General features: G+C 34.6%; 1 protein-coding gene across 1 annotated transcript in view; it reads right to left on the minus strand.

Moving 5' to 3' along the window:
• The window catches only part of ULK4 (unc-51 like kinase 4), a 207,277-nt gene that overhangs the window by 88,647 nt on the left and 106,219 nt on the right, over positions 1-12,411 (minus strand). The gene's annotated exons all lie outside the window — the stretch shown is intronic.

Raw genomic sequence — 12,411 nt, forward strand, 5'->3', positions numbered from 1 at the left:
TTTTAAACTAAACCAATTCTTATCTAGGACTATAATGTTTTTAAAATGGCATAGAACTTTATCAATCTCATCTCTATATATTCAGAACCAGAAATATTTCCCTTTGTATGAAATTTCTTTTATTAATGGCATTATTGTTACTCTTTTCAGTCTCAGGTTGATAATCCCACCATTAGTCTATTTGTTGTTTTAACTTGTATACATTCAAAATTTCACAGACACATTAAAGACCTATGATTGTATTGAATTTCATAACTTTTTAAAAGTCTTTCTTATGTTTGAAGATTCTTTCAGTGATTTTTCACAATTATTGAGACTACACTAAGAAGAGGAAGGCACCAAGGTTTATAAAAAATTTATTTTCTTCTGTTACATTCACTACACTTGCACACTCAGGCTGGAAAGGGTGGATAAGGCAATGCAACCAATATGCATTTATGCACACATAAGGGACAGTAATAACTCAGATAACTTCCAAAAAGCCAAAATAGGAAAAGCCTTGACAAATCTGAGTTTAGATGTAAATATAAGCCTGAGTATTTTTCCAATCTCCCTAGAAGGTTCAGGAAATATTTTGTCCAATTTTCAGATTCAAAGCCAAATAGATATATACATCCGAAGTGAAAATAACAACTAAGAAAAATTTGTCATGTTTCACGCATCATAGGTTTCTCACATGCACTTAGGTAACTTCCATGCATCCCTTTCCCACCATATCTCTCAGTATATTGGTATTGCTCAACGACTTCACTGCCACAGAATACACCATTTATTGTCCTGTCTGACAATTGAAAAAAGTTTAAAGTTGAACATGATGAAACTGGTCTGAAGGTAAGCATTTCAGATGGCAAAAATCACTTCAGCTCTTGAATACTGTCAAAGGAATATTTTCTGTTTCTGCACTGAAAAAATGAAATGCATTATTTCCTACAAATACCATGAAATATGTATATTAAGGTATAATACATTAACAGAAAATTAAATACACAAACATACACAGCCTCCTATTCAGCTTCACATCATATGAATTTTCTATTCACAAAAAAGTGCTTTAAAATAGATCACAAGAAGAGACAGGGAAGAGTGCCTCACAGCCTTTCGAAGGACTGTAGTTTCTTACCTAAGCCTTAAAAATATATATCCAAGAGCTCTTAAATTCTATTTACTTTATACAGCATTTTGAGATGTTATTTATGATTTCCATAAAGAACACAATAAATATCTGTTCCTCTGAAGGTTTGAAATACAGCCTGATAAATTCAAAAGCAAAGTTGGAAAGTATAAACACCAGATTCTTCAAAGGTAAGGTAACCAATACAAGAAACAGACACAATAAAGCCATGGTACTAAAAATAAATTTAAATTTATTTTCCTACAGATAGCTGAAACATAAGAAAAACATTATTTTCATAAGATAATGTGTTTATCTGGTAGTCTATCATCACAATATTAATTCTCCTAATGAACACCTGGAAAACAATACATTAAATATCAAGAATGACTATTTCCATTACTGAAGATAGTCATACATACACTAAAAACATAAAATTAACAAAAGCAAAAAAAACCCCAAATGTCAAAATGAGATCTGGCTCAAATATTTTCTTTGCAAACACAATATTTCTATTACTGCTTCATATGTTTGAAGTAAACATCTTCTAGTAAAATTCCCCTTTCAGATATGCAGTTAGAAGAGAAGCTGTTAGCTTTTTATGGTAACAATCTATCACATTCACCAGGGTAGTAACATTTCAGTGAAGCCAGTTTTGCTTTTAATGGACATCAATGTCGCTTTGCAACCCTCTGCTGAAGACCAGCACTGATGTTTTTTACTTATATCAAAGCATAAATAACAAAACTTATCTTACCCTAAATACATACAAATTAGAATTCAAGATGTAATGGAGGTATCTTGAGGAAGGAAAATTGTATCTTAATGAATTAAATAATCATATAAATGGTATACTCAGCTGTACCACTAGTGATTTAACATATGTTCCATTATGGGTTTTGACAAGATATTAGGTTCCAAGAAGCTACAGGTATGCTTTACTTATCCAAGTCATCACTGATTGCTGTTAGACTCAATTTTAGAGGTTTATATAAAAATATTTAACTTCATAATCTATCAAGAAGTAAAGCTGGTCTAATTTGCGTGCATAGCACCACTGACTGCGGACATTTAATGAATAGTGCACTTGACAGCTTTAATAAAACATAGCATTTGCCAGCAGAGATAATTAGAATTGAAGCAGTAAAATTCTAGTGTTTGGCAACACAGATGAAACAACTTCATTAAAATGTACAGCTTCAGCGAATGAAAGGCAGGAAAGCACTGGACCCTGAAGAATCAGCCTTCTCAAAACTAATTGCTTCAGTGCCTAAAAAGGACAGCTATGAAATACCAAGGGCATAACAAGGAAATACTAGTATTAAAAAAAGAGAAACCACAGAAGATAAATCAAGCTTTTCTAATAGGACTGAACTGTATTTAGGCCATTAAACTTTCCATTCTAATTTTGAAGGGTTGTACTTTCACAAAAGAAATCAGTTGAAGTATTTATTTAAACCAGTAAGGTAAAAGGGTCTGAATTAGTAAAGAGGGAGTAGGAATCTTGGCAAGATACTATGGCTAAAGCTGCCTTTTCTCTTCCTTTAAGGAGATTAGACCTTAGAACAGTACTAGGCAAACTACAGCATTTTAATTACATTTTAGATAACAAAAGAGATTGCACTTGTGATAGGAGGTTTGCAATCTGGGAGACTTCACATACATGTCTGCTACTTGTGTATCTAAGAACCCAGAAGAGAAAGACCTAAATGCTACGTTTAGAGATGTGCTGTAATTAAATCTTACACTATATACCACAGTACTCCTGCTCATTCAATATAATCAGAGTGATTAAACTTTACACTCTCCTTCTCAAGCTTATATATAATCTGTGAACACAAGCTAGGTAAGTAAGGGAACATAAGAATATAGAGGCTTGATTTTTCATACACTAAATCCATTGAAAGAAGAAAAGTACAGAAATTAATCATACTCAAATTATAGTTATTAAAATATGCCAGTCTTATCTGATGATTCTTTGTCACAGTAAAGTTGAGATGAAATAAACTAAAACATTGATGTTAACAAGGACCTATTTACAGGAACATAGTTTAAGACTGCATTCAATCTAGCTTATTTTGATTTGTTATTACTTTTTGAAATATAGAATCAGAAACTTTGGTTAATTTAATCTCTAACATTTTGTGGCTTTTGATTCATAAGACCAGTTATGCACAAACTGAAAGCATATAAATATGGATCTCTAACATTAAGGTAATACTGTTTTCCTTATTAATTATCTAAATCAGAAGTAAGAACAGTCATATCTCTTGCTACTCTGCTTTTCAAAAATCAGACTTTTTCAAAAGTACAGTTCTACCAGAACTAATATTTCCAAATATTTCCCTCATACCCATTGTATGGTCACACAAAAAGGAGCAACTAATCTGACAACCAATTTCTAGAATGATCATACTTTTCAGATGTAGCACAATGGTGAGATATTCAGTTCACACACAAAGATTTCAAGTCTTGCAACTTTCACAGAAATTCCTGCTGGAATATTGAAAATAAAGAGCATCTGCATTCTTAGTCAGTATGTGCTTAGGCAAAGTCAATTGAGTACAGGGGAAAAGTAGTGATTTTGAAGGATTAACTAAGGAGAAAGGAAACCAATAATAAAAAGCTAGAATGTCAAGCATCAACCAACAGAAAGCAGTAGAATTAGTCTTAGATTTTGTTCTAAAACCCACTGCAGCAGATAAAGCAAAATTTCACAATCTTACATTCACTGTTACAGACGAATTGCAAAGCAATTCAGCAGCAGCTCTTAAAATAGAGTAACATTTCTTCTTTATACAAAATTGCACCTAAATTTCTAGCAGCAATGAAACCTCAAAGCTTATCCTTTGGCACCTAAAAATCTTACAGAAAGAATTCCACTCTCATGGAAAATTTTATTTACTGTCAACAGAGGGAGTCTGAGTAGGCTCCTCTCTCAAGCAGAGTCAGGCTTCTTCACAGAGAGGACACTCAGAAGCAACTTCATATGAAAACAACCTCCCCAATTACTTAGAAAAAAGTAGCCAAGCAAATTAGTTTCCTGAGGATTAAAACTATCCATTGTGAATAACACCGAGGTTTCCTAAAAAGAAAAATTTGCATACAGCTGGACAGTATGGGAGAAAATCTATACAGATATCTCATTCTGGAGAATTCCGGTATTCTGGAAGAATTCATGATGGTATGCTCTGAAGCAATGAAACTCTACAAGTAATAGATACCACCACAGCAGTAACTTCATATTTAGACTTATAAATCTGGAGATGCTATGGAAAGTGTCAAGTAACAGTGAAGCATTTGAACTGCAAACTCACTTGGGAGCTGCAATCAAACATTATGCCAAAAATTACCATACCAAAATATTCACTTATCAGACTCGAATTTCCAGCATTCATGAAAAGCTACTTCTTCAAGAACTCAGAATGACAGATAACAATCAGTGGACATCGTTTCTCTGCATGGATTTTGCTTTGATGCAAAAGACATTTTGCCAACCACAAGGAAAGACATCTCCTATACTCTGTTTATTAATCCATCATCAGCTGATAAGAAATGGGTCTCTGTCTCTTCTCCCTCAGAACCTGCTCCCATATCCATAGCTAACTAGTTGGTAAAGCAATATTTAAAAGCAAAAACTGATACTGACTCAGTTTCCACTGCCTACTGAGGTGTGCAAGATCGGGATTGAAAAGCCTTTCCTGACATTTTCCATAAATGAAAAAAAAATCCTGATAAAAAAACCAACAGAGGAAAAGCTATGCTTTTACAAAGAAGTAAAAATGATAGAAAAAAAATCCATTGTCCCTCTTAATCTCAAACTGAATGTTTTATTCTTTGTACTCACAGACTTCCTTAAAATCCAGCAATGTTGGTGAAAAAGATGTTGAATGAGAAGCCACGGGCTGACAAAGAAGTACAGGGAAATTGAACCTGTCTGAATGAGGAAAGAATGCTTTTCTTTACCACAATTTAGTTGGGTTGAGAGATATATTCAAGCTGTCAAAAGGGGCAGGAAAAACATTTACATGCTTAAGATTTTTGGCTTTGCGCCTTGCTTTATGACTTCTAACCTCAAAATACTATTTCGTTTGAAAAGCATTGTTTTTCCCATGCATTCTCATTTACTCAATCTGTAATTGCAAAAGAGAAAGTTGATAACTACTTTATTCAAGTTACATTAAACTTGAAAACAATGAAGGGCTGTTAAATCAAAAGGAAACATCTGTTGAATCTTCTGTTGCTAGAATCATGGTATAGTCTGATTACATTTGGCACCTTCAAAATACATAATTCCTCAATTTCTATTATTACTTATTTTAGGGATTATTTAAGTATCTGATCACTAGTCTGAAAGACATTAGGAAATTCTCTTTATATTTTATATATATTTTTTTTAAATGTCAGTCTGTACATCTCATTTGTAGACACCTGTTCATAGAGATTTTGCATGTTCCCAAGAGACAAGCATTTAGAAAAAAAGCATACTCAACAACCAGGCTCTACCAGCTATCAATCTACTCAGCTCAAAGTACACATCCTACTGTGCATGGATGTCCTTGGAAATGCATCTTCCAGTCTTTCCCCACAAAGCACCAAACCACATGGCAGGAAACAGGGCAGCCCTAACAATATTCCTCAGTGAACAGACTGGCAGAAATGCTGGAAAGTAACATAGCCAGAATTATTATCCCATGAGAAAGAGGGCATTTCTTTCATGTTTCTGTCCTGGGCTTAGACAGACAAGCAATTATGTTCTAATCAAACTATATTCCTACTAGGGCACTACACAGTCAAGGCAAGAGAAATTATGAACCGATTACTGCAAATGAAAACTCTACATTGTAAAGCACTATGTTGATTAGGTATAAAAAAATTATTAAATAAGTCTACTAATGACTACAGCATTTTTTTTTGTGGTGCTATATTCAATAAATATTATCTCTTAAACAATAAATTTGTTTGCTTAGTAGTGAAACTCATGTGTAGTCTAAAGAAATATTGTAGGGAGATTTTATTTGGCATGATTTTTCTGTGATTAATATCCATGGTCAGGATGAGACAATTCATGATTGATTCAACACTTAAATTTCAACAACTTCCAAATCACTAGTCTTGTCCTTTCCTTCTGATTTTGCAGAAGATTACAGAATTGGGTATCTCCTCCATTTCAGCATTTTTGTTTCCAGATGACTAAACACTGAAAAAAGTAGAATGCATAGTACATTAACTTATCTTTTGGGTTTGTTGGTTTGTAGTTTTCTTGATCAGTTAATTAAGGACCATGGACATTAACAAATCTTTACCATAATCACATTATAAAATGCTTACATTCAGAAAACATACATACAGAAAACAAAGAACAGCGTTAGTATGTTACAGTATTTTTGTGAACTACAGGAATGGAGTTTATGGGCAAACTATCTCTATAAAGTTTCTTCTTCCATATATGAGTGGTACATAATCTTTATTCTCAATTCTATCTCAAGTTAAAGTTCCTGATAAACAGTAGGTGTATTACACAAACACACTATCATACCCCATGCATCACAGTGTTAGCTTGGCACTTATTCAAGAACTTGAAGATAAATGTATTTTCTTCTTATGTCAGGCTGTAGATATGAATTCCAAGAATAAAAGGAGCTGAGGTGGATTCAGTGGTCTGAACAGAATTGAACTGTGATAGTGGAGCAAGGTTAGAATTCAGAGTAGTCCTAACTTTGTGTGTGCACCACAGTGATTAAAACTCTTCTGAGTGCATTTGATACACATATTTAAGCTAAATAGGACTTGAAGCATTTGCTACCTCTCTTAATGTCAGTTTACAAACAGGTATTTTTTCAATGCAGGCGTTAAAAAGACTGTTTATATAGCCATCAAAAGCTTCTTCGCTTTCAGAGGAAAGAGGAAATGAGTCTGGTATTAAGAGCCATATTTGGGTACATTTGGAAGGAGCAGTTTGTATTCACAGCCGAAGAACTTCTCAACTGGAACAAACAACAATAATTTAAAAAAAGATAGCAAAAGGAAGTACAGTTTCTTATTCTATGTAAATACTAGAAACACTCTTTCTCTTGAAGATACAACAGGAAGGAAATTTACTGTTATCCAAAAATCTCCCACAGACATACAAACCACTGATCAGCTTAACTTGGTGTCCAATAAACAAGACACCAACCCCATTCCCTAATTAAATTTTGTGCAAGATTAATGTAATTTTGCTTTATTACTGTTTACCAGAAGATACAAGATGTAGTCAAAAAGAAAAAATAAAAAGAACAAGTAAGTGAATCTAGTGACTAGAAAGAGAGAATGTCAAGGTTAAATGACAATACCTTCTCCTTGCTTACACTTTTCCAGGATATTGCTCCAGTTTCCAGACTCTACAGAGTTTGTTTTTATATTAGCCATGACTGTGGCACCAGAACCAAAGACAGCATATATATCTTGGTTATGTTGGTCTGGGACAGAAATAGTATTTTTTCATTACATTGTGATTTTTATTCTTTAATTTGTTTTCTTCCTGCTTTGCATTTAGTTCTTATTTATCTGTACCTGTGACCCTAGAAAAAGTGAACACAAAGTTCACTTTAGTAGGTCATATTACAGGTACATACATTTCAGAAATATACTTATAAAGTGACAGCCCCATTTTACCTCTATAAAATACTAACAGCATAAATGCAATGTCAGTCACAGGAATTAATATCTTCCAGCCACTGGAATTCACTGATATTGAAAGACAACTGTTCCCTTAGCCAGCAACAGTCTGATAATGCTAGGCCATAGAACGGCATCTGAAAGAGATCTGATGAGAAACAAGTAAAATGGAGAATGAAATGACAGCTAACAAGAATAGCAATAATAGTAATTATTATTACTCAAAATATACTTGCAATATGAGTTTTCTAAGAAATTTTCATGTGCTAATAGATTATTATTCTTGTGAATTTAAGACGGGATCTAAGTAAAAGAGAATAGATATAGATTGCATATAAGGAAAAAATTATTTGCAACAAGGGTGCTGAAACACTGGCACAGGTTTCCTAGAAAAGTTATAGAAGCCTCATCCCTCTAAATGTTCCAGGCCTGGCTGGACAGGGCTTTGAGCAAACTGGTCCAGTGAATGACATCCCTGCCCAGGGCAGGGGGGTTGGAATTAGGTGATAGTTAAAGATTCCTTCCAGTCCAAACTATTCTATGGTTATTTGATTTAGTTCTTACCACTCAAAATATTAAACTGAGAAGAAAAGACAAAAAATACTAATTGCTCCACTGAGTATATAAATAAGAATATAGCAAAATGAATTTTGGACTAGCCTGAGCTTTGCTCCCATGGGGTAGTCTCAATAGCACCAGGCAGTAGACAGCTTGAAAAATTTATAGTCACTCAGCATTACAGGGTCACCTGATACCCCACTGATCCTCCCTGAAGCACTCTGTGCACTTGTCTGGCACAAACCAAGCACCACTTCCAAAAACTCTTACCCTCGCCCATTCTAAAGTCAATTCTTACATTGCAAAGAAGAGGAATGACACAACTTACAATTTAAAAGCTTAACTCACATCTAGAAGAACACAAGGAAAGGAAGCCAATTCTGCTTCTCATAAGCATTTGTGAAACAGTATCAGATGCTATGACTTGAAAGAAGTACACCTCTTTCTGCTAAATATGAGATCCCATTTAATTTATTCCATTTTCATCAGAGATTAACAGATGGTTCAAAGACAGAATCAGAAATGGCTACGTTCAGCAAAACAGGAGGCTCTCCTAAGCAATTTCTACTTATTTCTCAAAGACAGAGGAAGTTATACTACATTTTGTTATTACAATTATTAAGAATATATTGAACACCATTTTTCTTTTTGCACATCTTTCCAGGGTAATTTTCAAATAATTATAGTTTTCTTCATGGTCTCACCCCATCTCTTTCCTCAAGTCATTTCTATTTAAATACCCACATACTGATTCAAGAAATCAACTTTAAGAATACAGGTTTAAAAATTGTTATAGTCTTTGAAAATAGACCCCACTTAATGACATAGATATATTTCAGTCATCAATATGCAGGGCATAGGTTCAATTCAAATCTTCCTGATTTTCCCCACTGTTAAGGGAATTATTGCCTGGAAACATAGGAGATTCCAGAGCCTTCAGAGTGTAACAAAGTGCCATCAACCCCATAAAGAGTGAGGGTTTTTTGTCCTTCATATACCTTCATTTCAGTGGTAAACAGGCCCTAAATAATTATACAAGAACTTACATCTATTTCTTTATAAGGAGGGCAGGATCCATTAAATATGTATATACAGACACATGAATATACACACACGTTTTCTTATAAAGTATTTCAAATATGACATATGAAATTCAAATGAAACTATTCTAGCAATGCTGAAAAATCGATGACTTGAGACTCTATGCTGTTTCAGAATGGAGCTAGACTTTCAATTTCCTTAAATATTTAAAACTTCAAACAAACATTCCCAGAGTGCACTGACACACTCGCTAGGTTATCACACTGCCTGTATCCCACAGTAGTCTGCTATCTTACAAGAAATTTAGAAAACTTCAGTTCTTTCATTTCTCCTCATTTTTAGTGAAAGTCCAGATCATCAGTAGGCTCTGTGACAAGGAAAATTTAATATATACAAACTGAAGCAACTTCAGTAGAAGATGGTGAAAGATGTTAGTAAAACATCTCGCTTAGTAGTCAAAATATTTATTTTGAGCTTCAGAAACCCAGAGTCAGCAGTTTCCTCTAGGGTGATTTTGAACTTGGATTTGCATGTGGGCCCTTCCCCTAAAGCATTCCTGATTGACATGCCACTGGCTACCCTGCCTTTCTCCTCTACCTCCCATGCAATTGTGGGCAGAAAATTCATCCTCAACAAAAGAAGCCTTTCTCAGTGAAACACGCATCCAACTTGGAATAACATGATGAAACCCTGAAATAACTCCTATATTTCCTCCCCCAAACAACAGACTGGAATCCTGAAAAGAAATGGAGCCGTGATCACAGAATCACAGAATATTCTGAGGTGGAAAGGACCCACAAGGACCACTGAGTCCAACTCTGAAGTGAATGGCCCATATAGGGTTTGGCCCCACAACCTTGGTGCTCTTACCCACTGAGCTGGTCAGCAAGGTTCTGCTGCTCTACCCAAGTTGTCTACCAGCAAAGAGCAGCTTTATTCTCCTATGAATTGATAGCCTGAAAAGGAGTTGGATATTTTTAGATCAAAGTAGCATTTTGATGCTAAGAGAGAGTCATAAAATATCATCAAGACCTAAATTTAATAACACTAGAGGCCAGAAAGAAATTTTAGCCCATATGTGGTGGCACACAATGTGTCATTGCACTGTAAAAACAAAGAATAAAGAAAAATAATAAAAAAGAAACCTAAACCCAACTAAAACTGCCCTCCAAAAACCAAACCAAAAAAAAGCCCACAAAAACCCGAACAATTGTACCACTTGATTAAAACAGCATAGAAACATATTTTTTATGAAGAAATTAAAATATGAACTTTATTAGAACACAGAATCCTAGTAATAACTAAATTAACAATTTTTAATTACTCATAATAAGCCACCTCACAATTATTAGGTAGCTATATTAGTCTTTTATTTCATTTCATTCAATTTATACTCCCTGAACAGTTATTCATACTGAAAAATGTGTACAATAGATGTGAGGGAATAAAAGGATCAAAGAGGAAAACAGCTAAAATATATCTGAAAAGCTGGTAACAGAAATTTTACAAAAGCCAGGGAGAGGAGACTAGAGTATCATTAGCCATTTTCATATCCTAATGGAACATGCAAGTTTCAGTCTGTTACTAAGAGTGGGTCCATGGCAAAGAGCCCAAATGAGGTCTGAGAAAGCATAATGTACCTTTAATGATTGAAATAGCAAGAAAATTAAATCTAATCATGTTTCATTAAGCATACTTTAGCTCCCATTTTTACTAAATTATTCTATTATGATTTCCCAACTGTCTGTTGAAATAACCTTTTACAGCAATCTAATTCACCATCATAAACAAGTCTCATTTCTCACAATGAAGCCCCCTGGGATTAGTGAGAGGAGATGGAAAATCAAAACCTTGCCAATCTTGCAGCCACTAAGGTAACCACTCAGGGAGACAAAGATTTTTGTTTTCCTATTTGTGGCTGAGATCATTAAGATATAATTAGAAATGTATTCATGAGTATCAGAGTGTCTGTTAAGGAGATACCATTCGCCCAACAAGCATCCTCTATACCAGTCTTTAAAAAGCACAGGAGCAGGCAAAATCCCCACTTCACTCTCAGGAGAGTTCTGCATTAAATGGACTGCATTAGACATCCCTCTCACTCCCTGCTTTTTAATGGAACCTTATACATGCATGCAGTATTTTCTCAGACTCCATTGTTACCATCAGAACTGCTACTCTGTTTGCTTTCAGCAATATGCTCCTGCAGTGCCATCCAGATGTGAGCCCTAAAGATAGCTACGTGCAGGGAATTTAAATCCTGCTCCAGAACTTGACACAGGGCAAGCAAATGTAGAACTTGAGAATATACAGTAAGAAATGGATTGTTTACAGAATAATCCCTGGCTCTCTGCAGCAGTGAAAGGAGCTATCAGCCCCCATACACGTCCTTTCTGCTTTAGTCAAGTGAATGAAATATGCACCAAGGAGAAATATTGCATTTTACTCCAATAGGTAACTGAAAGAAATCTGTTTTTCCTTTGTAAAGACCTTAATTATTGCCAAACTCCATATCAAATAACATGACAACAACAGAAAATTAAAAGCAATGTCACCCACCAAACATTGTTTAAGTATCTGCCACAGGGATCAATTTGGGGCCCTCAAACTGCAGAATGTAGACTGCCAGTCACTGTATTTAGCATCACAATGTCTGAACAGGTTATTATCTTATTTAGTAGTCAGGAGTTTGAAAGGAACTCAGTATATGAAATAGAAAGAGAAAGAGTTGTGGGGCACAACTTTTCTTCCTGCACCCATAAGATCAGTAAAGAAATACTTGATCAAAACATCCAATGGGCAGAAACTGAACCTTGTAATATAAACAGGGGACTCAAAAGAGAAATCTGAGAGGAAAGAAAAAAAATTACCAAAATTCCAGCTCAGTCTTTGAGATTATACTCTATTATAATTGTAATTAGAAATTACAGTGGGTAAACAAAGACTGTGTCATGGTAGGCTTAATCTTTTTGCATACATATGGCTAATGAATCTACCTTAGCAAAGTAATGACTTTTAAGCTTGCCTATAAAACCATTTTA

Source organism: Anomalospiza imberbis, chromosome 1, assembly GCF_031753505.1.
Source record: "Anomalospiza imberbis isolate Cuckoo-Finch-1a 21T00152 chromosome 1, ASM3175350v1, whole genome shotgun sequence".
NCBI classification, from domain to species: Eukaryota; Metazoa; Chordata; class Aves; order Passeriformes; family Viduidae; genus Anomalospiza; species Anomalospiza imberbis.